At 43.7% G+C, this 25,855-nt stretch overlaps 1 long non-coding RNA gene across 1 annotated transcript in view; it reads left to right on the top strand.

Annotated features, from left to right (window-relative positions):
- LOC122677391 overlaps window positions 1-20,649 on the top strand; it is a 54,052-nt gene extending 33,403 nt beyond the window's left edge. Inside the window, exons 2-3 of the long non-coding RNA XR_006335765.1 lie at window positions 18,707-18,844; window positions 19,284-20,649. This is a non-coding gene — a long non-coding RNA (uncharacterized LOC122677391). The remainder of the gene's footprint in view (window positions 1-18,706; window positions 18,845-19,283) is intronic.
- The last annotated feature ends 5,206 nt before the right edge of the window (window positions 20,650-25,855 follow it).

The following is a 25,855-nucleotide window of genomic DNA, read 5'->3' as shown; positions in this document are numbered from 1 at the left end:
TATATCAAAAGCAAAGACTAAATGTAAGCATTAGCAAAGAAGAGAGGCTTAGACCAAATGGACAAAATGCTGCTTCTGAGTGGTTAGACTCTGGGCCAGGTGCTGGAGACCAAGAAAGACCTAGTCACTGCTCTCAGAGTGTAGTAGAGAATTTCCAAAAATGGCTACCGCTGATTTTTCCTGCTTTCTATACATGCATGCAGGTGTGCTAAGTTGCTTCAGTCATGTCCAACTCTTTGCAACGCTATGAACTGTGGTCTGCCAGGCTTCTCTGTCCATGGGATTCTCCAGATAAGAATACTGGAATGGGTCACCATGCCCTCTCCAGGGATCTTCCCAACCCAGGGATTGAACCCACATCTCTTATGTCTCCTGCATTGACAGGCAGGTTCTTTACCACAAGCACCACCTGGGAAACCCTCTATATGTGCGTACCACTCCTTAATTAATGAGTGCTTATTTTCACTCCTCTTGAATTTTTGTCTGCATAGACCAATAGAATGTTGCAGAAGCAGTATTCTGGGGCTTTGGAGCTCAGACTTGGAGAAGGTTTGCCATTTTTCCGTTCTTCCTCGTAGAATCCATAACTATGTTGGGAGAAGTCCAAGTCCCATGGAGAGGCCATACGTGGGCACTCTCACCAACACCTCCAGTTGAGTTTCAGCCGACAGCCTGCACCAACTACTATAGCCATGTGGATAAGCTCCCTTAGACGCAACTGCCTAGTCCAAACCCCAGGTGACTGAAGCTCCGTTGACACCATCTAGAGCAAAAGCATCACCTAGCTGACGTCAGTCATCCTGTGGCACCATGAGAGTTAATTAAAATCACTGCTGTTTTAAGCCACTGAATTTTGGGTGACTTGTTATACTGGAGAAGGTAGTGGAAACATAAAACTTCTAGATGAGTGGAGAAGACAGGTATTATTGAATAGGAGATATTAGTAAAATGTGATGAGTATGCAGGGAACTATGGGAGTGTAGAGTGTGTCCCCAGGTTGAGAGCTTAGGATGAGTAAGAGTTAACTAATTGAAAAGGAGAGATAAATGTTCCGGAGAGAGACAAAGTCATGTGTGAAGGTGAGAAAAGAAAGAGTTCAAGGCACATCTAAGAAACCGACGTAATTTTTGTGCAACCTGATTTTGAGGCATGCGGAGGAATAAGACGGGAGGAAGGTAGTAGTGTTTAGAATTTGGAAGTCTATCGGAAGGGAGGCCTTTGAAGGATTGTAAACCGAAGCTGTTTTTCAGTCATGTCCAACTCTTTGTGACCCCACAGACTGCAGCATGCCAGGCTTCCCTGTTCTTCACCATCTCCCAGAGTTTGCTCAAACTCATGTCCATTGAGTTGATGATGCCATCCAGTCATCTCATCCTCTGTCAACCCCTTCTCTTCCTGCCCTCAATCTTTCCCAGCATCAGGGTCTTTTCCAATGAGTTGGCTCTTTGCATCAGGTGGCCAAAGTATTGGAGCTTCAGCACCAGTCCTTCCAATGAATACTCAAGGAAACCTGAAGTAGTGTAAACTGATTTGTGATTAAATTCCATCTTGACTGCAGTGTCATGTGTGTGAGTGTTAACCAATGCAGCCACTTTTATTATACCCATTTTTGGCTAACTGGATGGGAGAATAGAGAATCTTTGGGGGTGTGAAACTCCCATCAGTACGCTCAGCTACTTCAGGGCATGGGGTAATTTTGTTCTTGGCCATGGCAGCTCTGGTCCTCTGGCTTGGCCACCTTTAAATTAGCTAATGGATGGGAACTGATGGCTTCCATATGAGCTGAAAGCTTCTTGGCATGTACTGGTACAGCTCCATCTCCAGTGTTCAACATTGTTGATCAGTCTGTCCCAGCAACCCACCAGAGACGCCTGCCGTCTTTCAGGAAATTCCATGCTCCTGGGCCAAGATCATTGTTTGAATGCCCCTGAAAGTCTCCCAAGGAGCTGCTCTCAAGCCCAGCCAGAAGAAGAAATAGATACGAACCCAAGGAGACTGGAAAATTGGGGCAGGAAGCTATAAAATGAGATTCAGCTTGAAAAAATACAGATTGTTACATCTGGGAGAGAAAATAATACATCACCAACAATTCCTGTACTGCCACCACCTCCCCACTCCAATCCCAGCAAATACATAAATGTATTCAAGCCTGGGAGCAGAGGTAGATTATTGTCAAACAAGCAAGGCTTAAACATCAGCCCCTCAACTGCACAGACCCCTTCCAAAGCCTTGAGAGAGCCTAGCAGTACACATCTTCATAAGTTTTTGTAAGGTTGCAAAGGTAAGCTCCTTTTGTACTCTTTTTCTTAATTTAAATAGGACCCCTCTCCCCCAAATTATACAAGCTTCATGCCACACAGAACCTGGATCTACCCTTGGGCAGTCTGAAATGTTTGGTGGCAAATCAGTGACAGTGTTGGTGGTCACTCTGCTAAGTAAGAATCTCTCTCCCTACCTTGTACAGCTCTGTTGGAATAGTCTCTTCAAGCCTTATGTGATGAAGTTAGGCTCAGACCCTTTTGGTGCACACCTCTGGGCAAATGCTGGGTTGAGCGTGTACTGGCAGAACTAGTGCATCACACGACTCTAAGATGGGTCTTCAGCAAAGTCATGATATTAAGGAAATACAGTCTAACACCACCAACCTTTCTGACTGTGAGCCTCTCGTGTGGTATCTTCTCTCCCCCTTCACTAAATCTTGCCTTTGGTTTTAGAGCATGGATTATGTTCACACCGAAATAGATCTGGCTGATTATTGACCCAAGGTATTTGGGGATGGAGGTCACTGTCCTCATGTTACTGGAATTCAAAGCCTTAAAGTTAAAGAATTCTCTTCTACCAGTAGAGTTCATTTCAGAAATGGCAAGTGGGGATTCCTAGGGATGGATTCCATATGAGCTGACGGCTTTCATGGGAAATCTGGGAAGCCCCCTAAAGCCATGGAGGGCTTGAGGGTTAGGCTGTCTCTATGTGCGTGCTGACCCCTAGGAGTCTGAGAGGCACCACTTTAAACAGCAAGAAGAAACCTTACAGTTACTTTTCTGAAATCTCATAGACAGTGTTGATTATATTCCACACAGAAGAATGTTTTCAACTATGTCCTACTGAGTAAAATTGTCCCCATAGGAGGACACAGTTGATTATCTCATGATTCCCACACCACTCAGCCATCTGTCACATAGGCCACATAACCCAGCTGAAAAAGCCCACTTTCACTCATTTATCGTGGAGTTTGCAGGAGCACTTTTGGCTCGAAAGAAGGCCTCCTCACAGCATAGGACAAAAAGGAATCTTCAGTATCTGGACGGGTTCATGCTTTCTGTGTTTCCAGCTGCAATCCTTTGGGGCTGGGCTTCTTAGCCAGCCCCCTTAACTGTGCACACACATTTGGAAGAAGTAGCATCCTCGCTACAGGGTGGCTCCTCGGAAACCCTGGGAAGGGTGTTTGTTGACAGCAGAAGTGTACCTGGCGTGCCTGAGCTGGGCTTGCAGTTTGGGGGCGCTGTAGGTGCTGTCTTAGCCAGGGGAGTGCTCCTCATTGCCAAAGCCTGGAATCTGTGCCTTTAACAGTCATCACAGAAAGAGCCTCCCATCTAGTCAAGTGTATCCTTCTCTGTGCTCCTTTGTCTGAAGCTTAATAATATCGCATTTACCAAACAATAACAACTTCCGATTAATGAAGACAGACAATGGACTCCTGACACTGAGCAAAAAGGTACCTAAATGGGCTTGGCCTTTGACTCTTTCTCGACTCCTTGCCTGTGCCCTCCACCATTTATGTTTTTGTCTCCCATAGGAGTTTCCTCTCCTCCTGGACACAGGGCTCTGACAGTCACCCCTCCAACCATAGTGAATGTATACTGAGGGTCTCAGACTTGGTGGCTTAGTCCTCTTAGAAGTACTCCAGGGCTTCCCCGGTGGCTCAGTGGTACAGAATCCACCTGCCAGTGCAGGAGACGTGGGTTCGATCCCTCTTCCAGGAAGATCCCACATGCCCCAGAACAACTAAGCCTGTGCAGCACAACTACTGAGCCTGTGCCCTGGAGCTCAGGAACCGCAACTGCCAAGCCCACATGCCACAAGTACCGAAGCCCTCGCACTCCAGAGCCCCTGTCCACAACAAGAGAAGCCAACACAAGAAGTCCACGCACCACAACTATAGAGGAGCCGCTGCTCGCCGCAACTGGAGAAAAGACTGCAGAGCAACAAAGACCCAGCACAGCCAAAAATTAGTAAATAAATACAATTACTTAAAAAATAAAAAAAGAAATATTCTAGAAGAAGACTTCAGAAAGATGGCAAACCTAACACTAATAAAGAAGTCTTTAATGGTGAACACTGACGGACCTACAGAGGAGTTTTGTTTTGTTTTATAGTGGGCCTTCTCGGGGAAAAGGCAAGTCCTACCAGAAACCCCTTCAGTAGGCTTTAGGACTTCCTGAGAGCAAAATCTGCTCATTCTGAACTAGCAGTGTTGCTCTATTGAATCAGGCTTAATAGTTCAGGAGATGGAGAACTGTGTTTCCAAATTGCAGAAGGGACCCCTTGGGCCAAGTTCTACTCCTTCCAGATACAATCTTTGCTGCAATGACAAGAGCTTGTGAAGATACCCATGAATTTTCACATGCTGCTGCCCACATATCCCAGTCTCAGTGCTGGGTGAGGTGATCCCCAGCCACAGGGGCCTCTGCTGCAGGACCTCTGGGGTCCTCGGTGATGGATGCACTTGGTCTGCTAGGAAACCAGCCCCAGTCAGTGAGATGTGTGGAGTCCCACACACAAAACAAGACTGGGCCAATCTGAGATATTTGTTGGGTAAGGTGCCTCATATGTCTGTTCCTTGACTTATTACTGGCCACCCACTTTTTGAGGCCACTTACTTCTCTAACTTCTTCCCACTTTTTTCTCTAATTCTGTTCTTGTCCCCTCTACATACACCATCCTCCACTTTGCCATCTTTCCTCCCATCTGAGTCATGTCTCAGACTTCCTGATTTGTTTCCCAGGGGCTCCCTTCAGGCGTAGCTCACACAGGAAATGCTCACCCTGCTTTTGTGCAGGATCCTCTGCAGCCCTGCTCAGGAGTAGTCCTCAGTCAGCAGTGGGAAGCTGGATCTGGCATGTTCACGGTCCCTGGAGAGGATTAGGAGGAAATTTTCAGTAATTGCAAGTGAATTCAAATTATGGGGAATGTACCAGCTTGATTTCAGGTCGGATAAATGGCAACGCCAAGTGGGAGAAAAGCAGGGTGACACTGAGGATATTTACCTGCTTCTGTGGCCATCTTTTGTGTGTGTGTGTGTTAGTTGCTACATCATGTCTGACTCTTGCAACCCTCTGGACTATAACCCACCAGGCTCCTCTGTCCATGGGATTTCCCAGGCAAGAAAAGTGGAGCGGGTTGCCATGCTCTTCAAGGGATCTTCCTGACCCAGGGATCAAACTTGGGTCTCCCACATTGCAGACAGATTCTTTACCGTCTGAGCCACCAGGGAAGTGCATTGATTACTATGAGGGGCCAAGAAAAAGCAGTTAATTTCCATGCAAACTTGGCTCAAAATGTAGAGAGCCTCTTAGCACATCAGGGCCAACCATGTTACAGGGTCACTGCTCCCTGTAACAACCTCTGGAAGGAAACACAAAAAGCTGGCAGGCTGGCTGTATTCCTTTGCCCTGGACTCATCCCGTTTGGGTGGGTCTCCCTTGCCTGTCATATGTGTGAAAGCATCTGTTTCCCCCATCCTAGTTTAGGCTGAAACTGATTTTTTCCAAAATCTGTTGTGTATTTAGGGTGTGACGTGCCCTGAATACTGGGTTTCAGTGCTATTCCAGGAACTTGTACAATTAATTGCACTTTCTATACAGGCGATTAGGGTTTGAGCTGGCATGAAGCATATATATTGGGCAATAGCATGCAGATGCTACCTAATAATGAAACCAGTAGCTAAAATTTGTGTCGTGTGCTGTCATTCACAAAGCACTTTCACATGCATTATCGCTTTTGGCCCTCACAGTGACCCCCATGAGGTAGGTAGCAAAATAAAAAACCTTACTACTCCACTTTACAAATGATAGATATGGGACTCAGAGGAGTTAAAAGCGGTACCATCAGAATTTGAGGTCACAGGTTCCAGTAAAGAACTTGCAGGCTGAAAAATATGCGACTTTAGCTCCAAGCGTTCTTTAGTTACTTCATTTAAAATTCTCTGTCCTTAGTCTGCACTGACTTTTTATTTAACATCTTTATTGAGGTATAATCGATACACAATAAACTGCACGTATTTACAGTGTATGACTTGATAAGTTTTGACATGTGTGTATACCCATGAAATCAGCACTGTAATTAAGATAACGAACTTATTCACCACCCCCCTTACCCAGACAAAAGTTTCTTTGAGCTTCATCGTAACTATTCCTCCTCACTCCTCCCTGCCACTCCCAGGCAACCACTGATCTGTTTTCTCTCACAATCTGTTAGTTTGCATTTGTTAGGAATTTTATATAAATAGAATTATACAGAATGAGCTCTTTTTAAATTTGACATAAGATTCATTCATGTTGTGGCATCTATCAGCTGTTTTTTTTTTCCTCAATAGAAGTCTATTCTATGGTTACATCACAGTTTGTTTACCCATTCACTGTACTAAATGAATATTTGAGTTGTTTCGACAGTATTTGGCTACTACAAATAAAGCTGCTATGAATGTTCATGACAATTCTTTGTTTAGACAAATGTCTTCACGTCTCCCTAGCCAGTAGGTAAGAGTAGAATGTTTACGTTATATGCTAGGTGTGTCTTTAACAATCTATGAAACTCCTAAGTTTGTTTCCCCAGATGATGGGGTCATATTAACATCCCAGCAGCAGTGTAGAAGTGTTCCAGTCCCTCTTCACCCTTTCTAACAGTGGTATGATCAGTCCTTTTATTTTCTCAATCTGAGAGGTATGTAGTAATATCTTATTATGGGATTAATTTGCATTTCCTTAAGGACTAACGATGTTGAATGTCTTTTCACTTGCTTATTTGCCATCTAATTGTCTTCTTTGGCAAAGTATCAGTTAACACTTTTTGCCTATTTTTTAATTGTATTGGTTTTTTCTTATTGTTAAATTTGAGAACTCTTTCTAAGTACTTGTTGTTTTTCAGTCACTAAATCATGTCTGGCTCTTTGCAACCCCATAGACTGTAGCACACCAGACTCCTCTGTCCTCCACAATCTCCCAGAGTTTGCTCAAATTCACAGCCATTGAGTCAGTGATACTATCTATCTCCTCTTCTGCTTGCTTCTCATTTTGCTTTCAATCTTTCCCGGCATCAGTCTTTTTTTTCAATGAGTAGTGGTAGTGGATTAGTCGCTAAGTCGTGTCTAACTCTTGTGACCCCATGGACTATCACCCACCAAGCTCCTCTGACCATGGGATTTCCCAGACAAGAATCCTGGAGTGGTTTGCCATTTCCTTCTCCGGAAATCTTCCCAACCCAGGGATCAAACCCATGTTTCCTGCACTGCAGGCGGATTCTTACTGCTGAGCCACTAGGGAAGCCCTGATGAGTACTAGACCCAAGTTACCTTCAGATCTGCACTTAACAAATAGTTACATTCTGTGACTTAGCTTTTCATTCTCTTAACAGGGTCTTTTAAATTTTTTAAATTAAATCTAGTTTATCTATTTATTCTTTTATAGATTGCTTTTTTGGTATTATATCTGAGAAATCTTTACCTAACTCAAGGTAATAAAGGTTTTCTCTTATGGTTTTATAGTTTTAGAATTTACATTTAGGTCCATGATCTATTTTGAGTTAAATTTTTACATAGTAAAAGATAAGGATAAAGGCTCATTTTTTGCATATCAATATCCAGTTGGTCTACTGTGTAAAAAACTATTTTTCACCATTGTCTGCCGTTGTACCTCAGTTGAAATCACTTATCCATTTGTGTATATGTCTGTTTCAAGACTCTTTTTTATTCCATGAATCTGTCTTCATGTCAGTACCATATTGTCTTGATTACTGTGATGGTTACTTTTACATGCCAATTTGGCTATATACCAAGTCATATAAGCAAGCCCTAATCTAGATGTTACTGTGAAGATTTTTTGTTTGTTTGTTTTTTATACTTCTGTGTGTGTGTGAAGGTATTTTGTAGATGTGGTTAACATCTACAATCCGTTGACTTTAAGTAAAGGAGATTACCCTTAATCATGTGGGTGGATCTCATTCAATCATTTGAAAGGCCTGAAGAGCAAAAACTGAGGTTTCCTGAGTAAGAAATTTTACCTCAAGACCTAATAGTAACTCTTGCCCGAACTGCCAGGCTGCCCTATAAATTTCATACTTGCAGGGCCCTCAATTATGTAAGCCAATTGCTTAACACACACATACACACACAAGTCACTCAGTCGTGTTTGACTTTTTGCAGCCCCATGGACTGTAGCCTACCATGCACCTCCATCCCTGGAATTCTCCAGGCAAAAATACTGGAGTGGGTTGCCCTTCCAGGGGGTCTTCCTGACCCAGGGATAGAACATGGATCTCCTGCATTGCAGACAGATTCTTTATTATCTGAGCCACCAGTGAAGCCCCCTATAATATATATGTATACACACACACACACACACACACACACCCACACACCAGTCAGGGTTCTGTCTTATATAAATCCATTCATTGATATCTATGTCCATCTATCTATCTCTCCCTGTTGGTTTTGTTTCCTTAGAGAACCCTGACACAATTACTATAGCTTTACAGTAAGCCTTCCAATCAAATGATTGTAATTCTCCAACTTTGACCTTTTTTTTTCAAAATCTTAGTCTATTCATATAGTAAAGCGAAGAAAGGAAAGTTTGACATTCTGCTGAGTGTTCAAGAAGGCTGTACAGAAAGATAGGGTCTAAGTTGGACCATGAAGTTTTTACAAATAAACCTAGTAGGATGGATGGTATTCCATTTCAAGAGAAGGAAACTGTTTGAACAAGCCCTCAAAAGAATAATTTTCCCAAAATACTCTGGAAATTGGAGTTGTCCAGTATGGCTAGAGAATAAAGGACATAAAGAAAGAGCAGCATGTTAGAAAACATAACTGGGGTTAGTACCCTTTCATTTGCAAATGCAGAAATGAATTGAAACTGACTTCTGGTTTCGGTACAGAAAGGAATTTGTTAATACAAACTACTGAACAATTCAAAGGTTTACAGCTTCAGGCATGGCTGGTTCCAGAAAGCTCATTCACTTTCTTCCCCACTCCCTGCCCATTGTCAGCCCTGCTTTTTACTATGTGGTTTCAGTCACAACCAGGGCTTCTCCATTAGGTGTACACGACAGCTACAGGCTTATATTACTTGCCATCTTTGTAGAATGAAATCTTCTTATTTTCACTTTGGTTTCAGTGAAACAAAAACTATCCCAGAAATGAGTCTCATTAGACTAAGTGATGTTACATATCTACACCAGAACCAGAGCTATGTTCTAGGATACACTGACTTGCTAGACCTCAGTCATGTGAGCATCAGTGAAGTGGGGGAAATGGAGGTGGAGGGCAGAGATGGAGACCAATGGAATCAGCGCAACCTTCTCAACTTCCTCTCTCAGTGGCAAGTTTGGCAACTCTGTCTGCATTTGTTTTTTCATTTTATCCTTAACACCTTCTGTTGACTGCTGTTTTCTACATTGCTTCTTCCCGTTGCCAAAGAAGTGCCTAAGCTCCCGTCTCTTTCACCTGAAGTTCAGTATCACACATGCTGATTTCCCCACGCTGTGTTGTCCCTGGTTGTCGGTTCCCTCCGGTTTATTGCTGTTACCACTGGAGTTTGCAACAGCTTTCAATCTGGCTCCTTTGTGAATCTCTTTAATATGCAGTTATCACCTCTCTCCAGATCATTAACAGACATTAACCAAAACCAAACCTAATAATGAAGTCTGAAGAGTCTGTGGCAATAACTCTTTCACAGAAAACTGGGGAACCTGACAGAGGAGGAATTTGGGTGAGAAAATGGAAAGGGCCTCCTTTCCCAGCACTCGGAGTTTTCATCAATCCCAAAAGGAGACCTTGAGAGGAGAATGAAAGAACCACCGTGTAAGGATAGAGAGATAGAGAAATATACCCAGCATCTGTCCCTGGAAATCCAGGGTAAAAATTATAGCCCTGAGTAGATGCAAGGTTCAGAGGTCTGAGGTTACAAACAATGGTTTAAATGGGAACTCAGTGAGCAAGGCTAAATGGAGGAGCAGTTGACAAAAAAAAAAAATTGAGCTGTTCTTCTCCACATTCTGAAATATTCACTCTTTGGTCTTAGAGGTGTGTCAAGCTGCTTTTTTCTAGGCTGGTGGTTCAGTTTTAGCATGAGTGTCAGAGTATGATATCCTTACCATTGCTGAAAAATACAAGCTTCTTCTGTTGACCTACAGTTGGAATTGTTTTATGACTTGGAGCTTATCCTGTTCTGTTCACTGTTGATCTTGACTGATCTTCATAATCATCAAATCCATTGATCCACGAGTATAATCCTCGCTCAGCTGGACTACTGCCCCAGCTTCCTAGGTAACTGGCCTTCTTATGTCCATCCTGTGCTCCACTTCCCAGTATGAAGACACCCAACCCCTTCTCCTTACTATAGTCAACAGGAATCTCTCTAAAACACAAATAGATACCAGACAAATAGAAAGGCAGGGGTTATCAGCAGTGCCCTGCTTTGTGTATATGGTAAGAAAGTAAAAACCACTGAATGGATTAACAACATGAGCCTTTGAATGTAGCTTGGTCACGTGCCTATTTCTGTCCAATGAGGAGAGTCAGGTAAGGAGGGAGTCAGGTAAGTTAGTTCTAGACTGGAGCATTTATGACCCAGGGTGGGGGCTTCCCACGTTTAGGGTGTGGTGACAGAGCCTCCATCAGCTGGTTTTCTGTGGGATTGCAAAGAGCCAAGCTTTCCTGCCAATCTGCATTGAACGGATAGGAGTAACCACAGCCTTGTTTCAAATCACTAAATTTCTAGGGTTGTTGTTTACCAAACTTAGCCTAGCCTACTCTGACTGATACAGATGTCACAGATCGAAGAAAGATGATATTGTAACAACAAAGAAACCCCAATGTGACCCCCAAAATAAATGACATTGGCTAATAGGCCAGGTGGTAGGTGGTAAGAAAACCGATATTGGAGGCTGAAAAGTTGACAATCCCTGATATAGATAAAGCATTTGATAAAACTGTCACCACCAGTCATTTGGGGGGCATATCATGCAACTAATTAACATATGGATCTATGAGAAGAGTTTGGGGAGTAGAATACTGTAGTGTGCACTAGTTTTAGTTGGTCATATGTAGCAAAGTGCGATTAGGAGATGCAATCAGAAAAGAATTTGCTTCTTTACAAGCAGGAATGAAAGAAAATAGAGAAGATTTAAAAATTCAGGAACTAGAAGAGTTGCAAAGTCATCTGCTTCTCAATTCTAAACTATAAAAAATAGGAATAAGAAAGGCTGTGAGCAACAAAGGCTAATTAAAATTCAGCCCTGGGGGGAAGATCAAATTGAGGGTATACCATTATACAGAGTGTTAAAACCTCTGAATGAAGTAACATGTCTTAAAGATCCAATGAAGGATGGGGTATCCAGTAAATAAAAATAAAGATGTGACACTTGGATTAAGAGAGAGAGAGAAAGCAGAGGAGGTGAGAAATAGCAAATATGGAAGCCAGGTTTCAGAAAGGACTGAGGGTACGGGTTAGCAGTATATTAAGCTAACTGAAATCCAACATATGAGGACTTTCATTTTTTTAATTGAAGTATAGCTGATTTACAAGGTTGTGTTAATTACTTCTGTATAGCAAAGGGATACATCTCTGGTGGCTCAGACGGTAAACAATCTGCCTGCAATGCCGGAGACTCAGGTTTGACCCCTGGATTGGGAAGAAACCTTGGAGAAGGAAATGGCAACCCACTCCAGTATTCTTGCCTGGGTAACCCCATGGGCAGGGGAGCCTGGCGGACTACAGTCCAAGGGGTCACGAAGCATTGGACATGGCTGAAGCAACTGTACAACAAATATATATAGTCTTTAAAATCTATTCTTTTCCGTTATGGTTTATCATAGGATATCGAATATAGTTCTCTATGCTCTTTAGCAGGACCTTATTGTTTACCCATTCTGTAGGTAAAAGCTTACATCTGCTAACCCCAGCCTCCCACTCCATCCCTCCCACAGCACCTCCCCTCTGTTTCGTGAGTGTTTGGGAGTTATACACCAAGGAATTTTGGCTTTGACTAAAAAGATGGTGACTGTTATGACCTGAGCTTCTAATCATCTGGGGCAGGAAGTAGACTGGGATAAACTCTCAGTGCCCTAGGAAATCATATTCCCTAATGCTTATTTTAGAGGTAGTCAGAGGGATGAAAGAACAGGAAGAACATCCCATAGGGTGGATACAGCAGTGAAAGAGAAGAATGGATGGGTGAGCTCTTTCAACCTGATGAATCAGAGATTAATTAAAGTACGTTTCCACCCCAAGCAAGGGGCCTCAAGAAGTTAACCCAGTAGGGTTCAGAACTTTTGCAGGCCAGTATTTGCTCCATGTCTTCATTCCTCCTCTTTACTGAACAGGTGTTTATTGTGGTTACTATGTGGGGTTACCGTCCCCACTGTGAACTGGGGAGTGGGAACAGGTCACTTGGATTTTTGGTTCATAGCTCTTGAGATAAAAAGATGCTATATCCAGACCTGATATACAAATTACAACCTAAGTTATCATGAGGAAGGAACATCTACGCTTCATTCAGATATCCTAGACTTTGAATTTAATACCTGACTTGGGATATTTAAGTTGTCTCCTTGGGAGGGGGAATGAGCATGTTACTCATGTGTTATGAACACAGCACTAAATTTTGGAGACTGAAGCCAGGCGATGGCAGATATTTCTACTATTGGCCAATACTCAGCTCACCTCTCCTATGAAGAACATAGAAAAGTATACTTCCTCACACTGTTGAAGCTAGATGGGGCCAAATGATCCACCCTGGTCAATGAATTGTGACCAAAAGAGAGGTGAGCGAGAGTATTTAAATGACAGTGCAAGACTCTCTGATTCAGTTTCTTGCCAACTGAGATGGCTCTGGATGACTTTGAGACGTCTTACTCCACGTAGAAGAAGGAGGCTGCGAAACCTGTGTCCCTGAGTGACTGGAAAGAGCAGAGGTTTTCTGCCAGCCTGATCTGGACATGCAGTGTGAGTGAAAAGTACACTTTTGTTTCAAGCCACTGAAGTTTTACAGCTGCTTATTCTGCAACATAGCCTTTCATATTCTGAGGGATACACTTACTTTTTGCAAGATGTAAATTCACTTCTCTCTGGTTCAGAGGTCAAGGATTGGCCACTACCTCACTGTCAGCCAATCCTTGAATTAGGGCTGATGAGTAAAATTCAGCACAACTTCCAAAAACATCATGGGGAACCTACCTGATAGTTTGGTGTCCACCTGCCAATGCAGAGGACAAGGGTTCGATCCCTGGCCAGGAACATTGCACAGGCCATGGGGCAACTAAACCCATGCACCATAATTACTGGGGCCCGTGTGCTGCAACTACTGAAGCCCACGTGCCCTAGAGCCCATGCTCTGCAACAAGAGAAATCACCACAATGAGAAGCCCGTGCACCACAACTAGAGAAAGCCTGCGCACATCAATGAAGACCCAGTGCACCCAAAAATAAAAATAAATAAAATGACAGAAGTTTAAAAAACATAAGGGAAATGGGAGAGGACAGAGAGGGATCCTAATATGATTGCTCAAAGAACTGGGGAATGAAATTATAACACTTTACCTGGATTAGCTTATGTTCCTCATGTGAAGAAGACGAAAGTTAGAGATACTTAAAAGAAATTTACTCGGGGAATTGTATGAGAATTAGCTATGGAAGTAAGCATTAATCTATTATGTTCTACTGAGAAGATTCTGCAGCGAACACTGAAAGACAGGTGGCTGTGTGTGTGTAGTGAGGGATAAGATGAGGTTGGGGATAAGAGGCCTGGATGATAATTCAGAAGGAAGGAATTGATAATAGTTTGACTAGGTAAATATCGCATTTACTCTTACACAGAAATTGTTAAAAGGACTATAACAGTTGAAGTTCAAGCTAGGAATTTTAGCTATTATACAATAATCAAGAAATACATTTAGGTATTCATAGAATTTGGGTAGAGGTTTCCCTGGTGGCCCAGTCAGTATGAAATCCACATGCAATACAGGAGACTCAGGTTTGATCCTGGGTCAGGAAGATCTCCTGGAGAAGGAAATGGCAACCTGTTCCAATATTCTTGCCTTGGAAAATTCCATGGACAGGGGAGTCTGGCAGACTTTTATATTTTCCATAAAAAGTATGTGTTTCATTCTTACTTTGTTTACTTAATGTCATCTGTTTTAATAAACTTTTTTCCCATCACTATAACAATGGAATTTCATAATTATAAATCTCTGTATGAGGTTGAGCGAAACGTTGTAGTCTAGAATTCCAGAGGTTGATAAATCTTGATGGAACATGTTGTTACTTTACTGACATCTGGTGGCCATGTAGCTTAATTGCAGGAATATTTTTTAGTGTGGCAAGTGCAATGTGAAGATTGACCTTCACACCATGGAGTAATATTTGCAAGTAATATCTGTAGTAATATTGGCCTTTTAATTTTCTCAGTCTTCTATTTATTACTCACTTTTTCATATTTAATATCATTTTCTGGACCCCATCTTTCTCATTTCCCCTTTTTCTCAGACACATTTATTTGTGGTTTATTTATTTACTTATATCCAAGGTACCCAGTACATTTCTGAAGTGAAAAGTCAAAGAAAACACTAGGCCTGCCAGAGTCCTGTATCCAGGATTTCAGAGCTTCCCAAACTCATGTAGTAAGAGATTTATCAGGACTTCCACTCATTCATTTATCTAAGATCTACACAGGTCCCACCGTGTCCAAGGATGATATCAGGTGCTGAGAATTTTGAAACAGAAACTGCAGTACTTTCCTTCATGGACTTTACTACCTTAAAGGGAATAAAATGAATAATTGCTGTATAGTAAGATAGGGTATAATAGGTCACTCTGGAGCATTCCAAATGCTCAAATCCTACAGACATTTCAGAATCACTTTCAGCTGAGAATGAAGCTCTTAGGAACAACCTGTGTGTGTGTTACATAGAGGAACCCATCTTATACTTGCCTATTTTATCTTAGTTTTATGTCCATTCAGTATAGGGATTGTTGTATTCTGTGTTAGTCACTCAGTCATGTCTGATTCTTTGCGACCCCATGGACTGTAGCCCACCATGCTCCTCGGTCTATGGAATTCTCCAGACAAGAATATTGGAGTGAGTTGCTATTCCCTTCTCCAGGGAATCTTTCTGACCCAGGGATCAAACTGAGGTCTCCTGCATTAGAGGCAAATTCTTTACCATCTGAGCCACCAGGGAAGTCCTAATATGGTGATTTAAAAATAATATATGTAAAGTGCTTAGATCATTGCCTGAAAATCAGGAAGCGCTTGAAATGTTATCTAATGCCATTCCTTCACTTGTGTATTCCACTAGACTCTCTATGGCCAGGCACCATAATGACAGTTGGGGATACTTAAATTAAAAGACAGCTCCTGGCTTTAAGGAGTTTATGAGACTAGTGGAGGGAATAAATATGAAATGAAATAAATAATTTCAATGCATGTGGTTGTTATCAGATTAGCAAATAGAAGTAGGAGAGGGAGAATTAAGTTATTCTGGGTAACCATGCATAGATAACCTTTGAACTGAACTACCAAATATAAACTAGATTTGCCCAGGATACCAAGAAGAAGGACATTCTATTAGAAGGTTCATTATGAGCAAAACCATGAGGTGCAAGAGCACATGACCTATTCAGTAGTTCAGGATTATGCAAGCGTAAAGTGCTAGGAAAGAGAAGTTGGGATGAGACTATAAAGGTAATGAGAGCCATCAGGAAAGGCCTTGTAGGACAAACCAAAGAAATTAAAATTTTTATGGTAGACCCGGAGTGGCTCAGACTGGTGGCCTGGGGGCTTCATAGCTAAGAGATGTTGTGCTTGGTTTGATAGGGTTTTGAAAGACCCCATACCTAGACAGGTCAGAGGGCCAACAGCTGAATGCATATGGTTGTACTAATGGTCCATACCCCGAGTTTGTGTTGCCTGTGGGTATCTGTGTTGAAAGCCCAGTTCTACCTGATGGATGATAGAAAACCATGGAGAGTTTTGAGCAGGGGCACAGCATGATTACCTTTGTGTCTCTCTAATGGTAATGTGGTTCATGAGACAGGAGAACTAAGACTTAATGATGAAGACCAGTAAGAGACGGTTGGAATAGTCCAGATGCGAGAGCCTGCAAAGGGGCAGCAGCAGAGGGCATGCACATAAGATTAATTTAAGAAAGAGAAGAAGAATTTAAGAAAGAGAAGAATTAATTTATTAATTCTTTATAATAAGAAAGAGAAGAATAGGACCCAATAAGCAATTGTTTATGGGTTTGTTTTGTTTGGTTGGTTGGTGTTTTGGTAGTGGGTGGGGGTGGTGAACAAGAGGAAGGAGTCTAGAATGACTCCCAGGTTATTAGCTTGGGCAGTTGAGTAGGTGGTAGATGGAGGTACCATTCCTAGAGAGAGGTCCCACAGGATGTGAGGGCAGGTCAGGGAGCCAGGTCAAGTGTTAGGTCTGGACAGGTAACATTTAAGGATTATTGTGGACATTCTGGCAAGGATGGTAGTTGGGATGGATCACAGACCAGTAACAAGTTATGGAGGTAAAATAGGATGTGGAAAGGTTCGCAGGCACCAAAGATATATCTATCTCTTTTGACTCACAGAAGAGAGATCCTCAAGCTCAAAGTCAGAATAAGAATCCACTAGCTCTCCCACTGCTGATCCAAAGAGTTCTAAAAAGAACAATAGTGATAAGAATAGTAAAAGTAATACAGTGAAAGTGTTAGTCATTCAGTCATGTCTGACTCTCTGCAACTCCATGGACTATAGCCCACCAGGCTCTTCTATCCATGGGATTTTCCAGGCAAGAATACTGGAGTGGGTTGCCATTCCCTTCTCCAGGGCATCTTCCCGACTCAGGGATCGAACCCAGGTCTCCTGCATTGCAGGCAGATCCGTTAGCATCTGAGCCACCAGGGACGCTCAACAGTAATATAGTAGTTGTCTTTAATGAAATTCTAGTTATGTGTGACGGCCTGAATTGTTTCATATATTCCTCATAACAACCTTATATAATAGTGTGCTTATTTTCTCCATCTCGCAGATGTGAAAACTGAGATGTAGAGAAGTTAAATAGCTGGCGCAGATCACACAGTGAGTGAAGGGATGGAGCTGGAACCTGTCTTCGTGCTGGCTACCACTCATGATTCTGACAACTTACGTAGGCAATGAAATAGAAGGCTAACAGGGAGGCTGGTTTCTTTCAATAAATGTCTACCCTTTCTGCCAGTCTGCACAAGTGCCTGAAGTTTTAATTTCAGAAATACATATCTTAGGGTCTAACTGGTTCTTGAGGAAAATTTTCTCAAATCTTTTTATTCAGGTTGAAAAACCTCTGAGAGTTGAAGACCTGGTCTGAATTTACAAAGTTGCTCAGTCTAATTGCACATTAGAATCACCCCAGGTTGGAGGAGGGTGTTAATTGATCTCTGAAAACACCCACAACACACGGATATGTACCATATATATATGTGTGTATATATATACATGGCATCTAGTCCCATCACTTCAAATAAATGGAGAAACAATGGAAACAGTGACAGACTTTATTTTCTTGGGCTGCAAAATCACTGCATATGGTGACTGCAGCCATGAAATTAAAAGACACTTGCTCCTTAGAAGAAAAGCTATGACCAACCTAGATAGCATATTAAAAAGCAGAGACATTACTTTGTCAAGAAAGGTCTGTCTAGTCAAAGCTATGGTTTTTCCAGTAGTCATGTATTGATGTAAGAGTTGGACTATAAAGAAAGCTGAGCACCGAAGAATTGCTGCCTTTGATTTGTGGTATTGGAGAAGACTCTTGAGAGCCCTTTGGACTACAAGGAGATCAAATTAGTCAATCCTAAAGGAAATCAGTACTGAATATTCATTGGAAGTGCTGATGTTGAAGATGAAACTCCAATACTTTGGCCACCTGATGCAAAGGACTGACTCATTGGAAAAGACCTTGATGCTGGGAAATACTGAAGGCAGAAGGATAAGGGGATGACAGAGGATAAGATGGTTGGATGGCATCATCGACTTGATGGACATGAGTTCGAACAAGCTCTGGGAGTTGGTGATGGACAGGGAAGCCTGGCATGCTGCAGTCCATGGGGTCACAAAGAGCCAGACACAACTGAGTGACTGAACTGAGATATATATACACCACATATATACATGTGTTTTTAAATAGTGATTCAGATTTGCAATAAGGGTTAAGAGCCAATGAAATTTCAGTAAGGTGTAAATTCTTGTTGTTCAGTCACTCAGTCGTGCCTGACTCTTTGCAACCCATGGACTGTAGCATGCCAGGATTTCCTGTCCTTCACCATCTCCCAGAGCTTGCTCAAACTCATGCCCACTGAGTCAGTGATGCCATGCAACCATCTCATCCTCTGTTGTCCCCTTCTCCTCCTGCCTTCAATCTTTCCTAGCATCAGGGTCTTTTCTAATGAGTTGGCTCTTTGCATCAGGTGGCCAAAGTATTGGAGCTTCTTGGTGAAAATGCAAATCAGAGACTCTGGGCATGGGCCCCAGCAATCTGTGCTTTCTCAAGCCTCCCAGGTGACTCTCGCCAGCCCTTTGGTGGAGTCTACAGAAGAGTAAAACAGGTACAATGAGAGGATCCTGCCTTGGGCACTAGAGGGAGAAGGGAAGATGCAGAAAGGGGAACCTGCCAGAAGACAAACTTCTCTTCTGTATAGTTTGAAAAGTCTGACCTTTCCTCCCCACTTGTGGACTTAATGATGTGTTCGTTCACCCCAGAGGGTCTTGAGCAGAGTTGATTCCGCTTCTCTCAGAAGTATTTGTGGGGAGATGGCAGCCGGTTGGAGAGAAAGGCCAGAGCCCCTCACCTTCCTGAAGCAGCTACTAAGAAAGATGTAGTTCAAAGCATGGCCAGAAGGTGACTCCACACTCAGTCCCTCCCGTCAGACTTTCTGGGAGTCAGGAATCTCAGGATCCAGAGTGATGCAGGGACTGTGGGGAGTGGGACTCCTGAGATCTGTGGGTTGGAAGACTAGGTTAACCAGAACTTTTTTTTTTTCATAGTTTTGAGGGAAAGGAAACACATACCACTTGCTGGGAGAGTTATGTGAGCGGAGGATGCCTCCACATCCCCAGAGAGCTAAATGGAACCATATTGGGCCCTCCTCATGCCACTCAGCGGAGATGCTTTTCAAGGGAGTGAAACGTTTTATTGAAGAAACTCCAAGGAGGGAGGAAAGAAGCTCGGGAGAGGGGGAGCCTGACAGGTCAGCAGATGGAAACAGCCCCTTTCATACATGTGGCTAAAAGCTGGAAGTCCATCCCTCGGAAGGCATAGCAGCAGTCCACAGGTCCAGGACGCCTTTCATCTGCCTCTTTTCAGCTTTGGGCCGATAGGAACTGAGAAATTCACAGTTATCCTGTGAGAAATAGAAATGGAGGCCCACTTTTAGTCTCTACTCAGCTGATAGCAAGTGGGACAGAGCCCCTGGAGTCTGCAAACTTGGACCTTCTATTTAATTTTGCCACTTCTGTAAAATAAGGATAGAAGAAATCTTTTTTCCTGAGTGGTTGTGAAGATTGAAGGAAATTATATATGGGAACTGTCTGGCGTGTAACAGGTACTCAACAAATGTCTCTTGCATGCTCCTTTCTCCCAGGAGTGCACAACACCTGTGTGGTCAAAATATCATGGACTAGTCAGTCATTTATTCCTTAGGTCAATTTTCTCAAGAGAAAAAAACAAAAAAGGAAGTAATGAGACCCTCTTCTCCTGGGATGATAGGAAACCACAAATGTGAGCTCCCAACTAAATCAATGGATTATTAGTCAGCAATAATATTTGCTAACTAATATTATAGTTATAATAGCAAATATTATATGACATATTTGGTCCTCTACACTTCCCAACCCCTGCAGTTATGTGGGACCATGAGACCAACTCTAGCAGTGATATGTGAGCAGATATGATATATGTCAATCCCAGCTCAGAAGGCAAAAGGCCATGTGTGGTTCTTTAGCCTCTCTCTTTTCTTGCCAAGGTGACTGAGGACTTGTCAAGGAGGACTCATGTGCTAAATGCTGAAGTTACAAGATGATGCAACCTCGTCAATTTGGGTCTCTGAGTGACAAAGTGGAACACAGCCCCTGAACAACACTTAAATTTGACATGTAGTATAAATGAGAAATAAACTTTTGCTTTGGTCTTAAGTCACTGAGATCTGGAAATTGTTACTATGACATAACCTGTTCTAGCCTGATTTCCAAGTCTCACATCTAGCCTAATGTCAACACACCACAGTTAATAAATTATCTTTTAACAAATCAAATAAATATCTCTAACCCGGACTGCTTCCCAGTGTTTTTCATATTTATTCTTTCCAGTCTGATGCTGGACAAATCCATTTGTCTGCACTGACCTCTCTTCTAGCACTCTAAAGGGACTTCCTTGGTGGCTCAGACAGTAAAGCATCTGCCTACAATTCAGGAGACCTGGGTTCAATCCCTGGGTTGGGAAGATCTCCTAGAGAAGGCAATGGCAACCCACTCCAGTATTCTTGCCTGGAAAATCCCACAGACAGAGGAGCCTGGTAAACTACAGTCCATGGGGTCGCAAAGAGTTGGACACGACTGAGCGACTTCACTTCCACTTTCTAGCACTCTAAACCTCTGCTGGTAGCACCCTAGTTTTCCAGTCATTAAATCAAGAAATATAGGTATCAACCAAGACATCTCCAGTGCCAGCCATTCCACTTCAATCCAATCACGAAATGCCTCTAAAAATATCTCCTAAGTATCCCTTCAGTCCTTCATCAGCTCTAGGGCGAGTTCCCTAGTTATGGAGCTCATAATCTCTTGTCAGAACTTTGAATAGTCTTTCAATTTCTTGCCATGTCCTCTACCCATCAAATCCAGCTTCCCTACTCTAGCCAGAATGAATAGCTACATCATAAACCTAACTCTACGTAAGACCATTGATGGCCCTCTGTCATTTACAGGATGGAGCCTAAGCTTCTTGGCTTGTCTGAGAGACTTCCTGGCACAAATGAGCTGGATCTTATTGCACTTTCAGCTTCATGTCTTGTCTCTTTCACAGTCTTTGCATGGTAATACGACAAGATTACTTGTAGCTTCACCCACTTTATGTGGTTTGCTGCCTCCTCCCCCAACTCTGCCTGGCTGGATCCTATGAATTCCCAAAGATTCACCCAGACATCACCTCCACCAACTCTCACCTGCCCCTCCTTGTGTGTTTCCACACACTCAGGTTAGATTTTCATCACAGTGGTAGTGGCTCCTTTATAGTCCATAGATGTGAAGATGAACATGCTCTACCTTATGGGAAAGATAGACCCAAAGATCTTTCTTTGACTCCTTCAGGACATGTTTCATTTGGACATCATTGGGTTCTATCTAGATCTCTGTCTTGTAGAGTCTCAGAATAATATATCTGAGCAGTGTTCAGTACATAAATGTCCTTTTTTCCAGCCTACCTTTCTTTCTAGTTTCCTTTTTTCCTTCCCTCTGTCCATCCCTTCTTTGTTTCTTTTGGCTTAGGGGTCAGAAAAACTGGGTTCAAACCCAAGCTCCATCACTTATTAGCTGTATGACCCTAGAAGAAGCCTCATAACTTCTCTGAGCCTTATTTTCCTCATTTGGAAAATGAGGATAGTCATATTCCCCATAGAGATAGTCATCTCACTGTATTCTTTTAAGAATGAAATACATGGAGATGCCAAATGGCTTCCCAAGAGGCTCAGTGGCAAAGAATCCCATTGGCAGTACAGGAGATGCAGGTTCGATCCCCGGGTTGGGAAGATCCGCTGGAGGAGGAAATGGCAACCCACTCCAGCATTCTTGCCTGGGAAATCCCATGACAGAGGAGCCTGGTGGGCTACCGTCCATGGGGTCACAAAGAGTCAGACACGACTGAGGACAAGCAAAAACACAGATACAAACTATTTAGAATAATCCCTGGTATAAAGTAAGCTCTCAAATTAATATTTGCTAATATTATTACTAACTTTCTTTGACTTGTTCAATGAACAAATAATAATCAACATTTAATAGCCGTTCCTAACCTAAGTTAAGCTGACTGGTATTTTGGACTTGGGCCCAAACCCCCCCATTCACTTGCCTGAATCCCTTGGTCAAGATGCTGCAACCAACATTCCAAACCAGAGTTTCAGTCCTTTGACTTAAGACTTGTTCCCCCTTAAAGCACAAATACCACATAAAGTCTTATCAATCATTTATAATGCCCTTATTGAAGTAGTCCTTAGACAACCACAGCTGGAAATAATAATAACTCATATTTGTATGGCACTTTACAATTTACAAGGCAATCTCACATACTCTTGTTCTTTTGATCCTCAGAATAGTACTGTGGGGCAGGAGATGCAAGAGTGCTTAGGACTATCACCATTTTAGAGAGGAGAATACTGAGACTATCTGAGTCTGGGGGCCCAGGTTCCCACAGCTGAATGTGTGGGATAATATGAAAGATTATACAAAAGAAAGTGACCTTAAGGAAGCTTTATTTTCACAGAGGAGGCAAGGAAATGGAGAGTCATGCTAAGGGAGGCTGGAAGGCAGAGTGACTAATAAGACAGATCTTAAGATCACTGGCCCTATTTTCTTTTTTTTCCCCCACACGCTTTCCTTTTATTATTTAATTTTATTTACTTTTAATTAATTTTAATTAATTTAAATAATTTTATTATTTAATTAATTTTATTTTTCTTGGCTGAGCCACATGCATGGCATGAAGGATTTTAGTTCCCTGTCTAGGGATCAAACCCATGCCTCATGCAGAACAAGAAGAAGAGGACCTTATTTAGTACATGAGTTCAGACAGTCCGTGTTCTGGCTTCAAATTCTAGCTATATGGTCTTGGGCAAATCACCTACTCTTTTAATCCGTTTTATTTATATGTAAAATGAAAATAGTAAAACCTGCCTGAGAGACTCCTTTTAGAATTAAATAGATGCCCATGCAGTGCCTAAAACCTGATAATAAGGTACTATTATCATTATTTTATCATACTAATAGTAGTACCTTACCTTCAGAGATCAGTTTAGAGTTTTCACATCCTTTAAAAAAATGTATATATCCTCACCAAAGCTCTGTGATGTATAGAAAGTATAGGGTGAGTTTGATTATTCCTATAATACTGATTTCTTTAAAAACATTGACCAGTTTGGCCAAAGTCACAGTGAGAATAATTGGTTACTGCCTGAAGCAGAACTCCTAAACTGACACAATATTAGGACTAGAGGGGAAATGGGATCAACCAGTGATCCTCAATGAAAAGCATTTGGAAACATGAAGACATTTTGATTGTCCCAATGCCAGGAGGTCCAGCTGGCATCTAATGCCTGGCCCAGAGTGCTAAATACGCCCTAAGTGCAGGATAGGCCTGGCCCCAGATGCCAGAACTCCCCATTGAAAAACACTGGTATTTCTGCCTCAAAATCTAAGACCTAGAATGGTTAGATGACAGGTTCTCCTTGGCTTTCCCATGGGATATGATCAAAAACTGCTTTTACCCCTCTGCCTGGTGAATGTGGTCCCTAAACACGTTGCCATGACTGTGGGAGGAAAAGGACCATGGGATTCCCCCAGCCTGTGATGCACAGTTGACCATGTCTCCAAAAGCAGTTCCTGTTAACCTCCTAGACATAGGTCTCCCACCCAGAACCAGGTGGTGCCCCTAGCCCAGATGTGACGAGGACATAGAAGGAGCCTTCCAAATGCTTCCCAAGTAAGGAGGCATTTATCAACCTAGTCAGACTTCCCAGGCCTAAGGCTCTGAAATCCTAAAGGTAAAGTGAGCTGAGAACTGGAGGTCCCAGGGCCTGAGCAGGGCTCCTGGCTGGCTGGGAGTGGTCAGCAGCTCCAACCCAGCCCGCTCTTGCTTGAGCAACACCAGGGGTGCAACTTCCAGCTAGAAGTGGCCTTTAAAAGTGTTTGTAGTCCAAAACCAACATCTTATAGGTAAAGAAAATAATAAAAAGGCAGCTATCATCTTTTATGATTCTACTACCTGTGGTCACAGACTAAGCAGTTGGCACCTACAGCCCCATTTAACTGCCACACTCACACACTGAGGAAAGTGGAAGTACTGCACATCAGTGTTAAGTGTTAGTCTCTCTGCCCTGTCAGACTCTTTGTGACCCCCATGGTCAGTAGCCCACCAGACTTCTCTGTCCAGCGAATTCTCCAGGCAAGTACACTGGAGTGGGCAACCGTTCCCTTCTCCAGGAGATCTTCTGGACCAGAGGGAGGGATCCAACCCGGATCTCCGGTATTACAGGCGGATTCTTTACCGTCTGAGCCACCAGGGAAGCCCATCAGTAAATCTACTCAAATCCCAAAGAAAGTGAAAGTCTCTAGTCCTCAGTCCTGTCGGGCTCTTTGCAACCCCATGGACTATAGCCCACCAGGCCCCTCTGTCCAGGGGGATTTTCCAGGCAAGAATACTGGAATGGGTTGCCATTCCCTTCTCCAGGGAATCTTCCCGACCCAGGGATTGAATGTAGGTCTCCTGCATTGGCAGGCAAATTCTTAAGAGCCACTAGGGAAATCCCAAAGAGGCAAGCGGCAAAGGTGGGATTTGAATCAAGATCTCTCAGATTCCGCAGCCACTTTATGGTATTTGAAAGACCTCAAACACGGGAAACAGTTTCCCAAGCAGAGGGGTGGGGCGGGGGCTGGCGCCCCAACTTCTCACTCCGGTTTCAGTGTGTTTTCGGCCAAGCAGAGCTGAGTCCGGCCGGGGATGTCACGACAGGACAGTTGGGTGTGAGACGCCTCCCTGCCTCCCGCGGCCTTGCGGGGATGTCGCCCGGAACTTTCCCCCACGGCTTCCATCCCTCCCAGCCGTAGCTGCACTGAGGACGTGACGGGAATATTAAAACCCCCGCCAACGGGCAGAGGGAAACCGACCTCCCCTGCCCCATCCCGGAGCCGCGGAACTTCAAAGCCAAGGGCGGCGCGTGCGGAGGGGGAGGAGGTGTAAATCTCCGCGCCCCTCGGAGCTGCGAACATTCGCGGCCCCGCCCGCTCCCGCCAGGTGTCCGCTCCGGCTGGCCCCGCCCCCGCCGCCTCGGCCCCGCCCCCGCCGCCCGGCCCCGCCCCGCCAGCGGGCGGCTTTCAAGTGAATCGAGGCCGGGAAGATGACAAGCCTCCTGACTGATAGATACACGGAGACCTCGCTGGTGATTTATTGGCTTTCTGCACCTGACGAGAACCACTAGGCCTATCTGAGGAGGGAAATATATGGGCTCTCCTGACTCCAAGTGGCAGCCGCGGGCCGAGCATGTGATCTCAAGCTGGGCAGGGAGAGAGGAGCCGTGCACCGGCCTGTGTTTTGTAAGCGGGCCCGGGTCATAAAAATGTCAGCACGCGATATATTTCTCGCGGGGGATCCTCTCTGGGCTCTTGCCAACGCCTTCTCTCCCGTGGCTGGCAGCCTGAGCCGGGTGAGGGTGTCGCCAAGCCGCCTTAGCCCGGGCTTTATTCCGCCGGGTGCCCAGCGATCCTGAGGGCCGGGGGGGTCTGTTTGCAGCACACCCCACCGTCCGCTTCCCCCAGTGCGAGGCTGGGATGGGGTCTGGCGGCGGCCGCTGGGCGCT

This window comes from Cervus elaphus, chromosome 20, assembly GCF_910594005.1.
Source record: "Cervus elaphus chromosome 20, mCerEla1.1, whole genome shotgun sequence".
Lineage (NCBI taxonomy): Eukaryota > Metazoa > Chordata > Mammalia > Artiodactyla > Cervidae > Cervus > Cervus elaphus.
The sequence above is the reverse complement of the archived record's forward strand: the minus strand, read 5'-3'. Positions and strand labels throughout refer to the sequence as shown.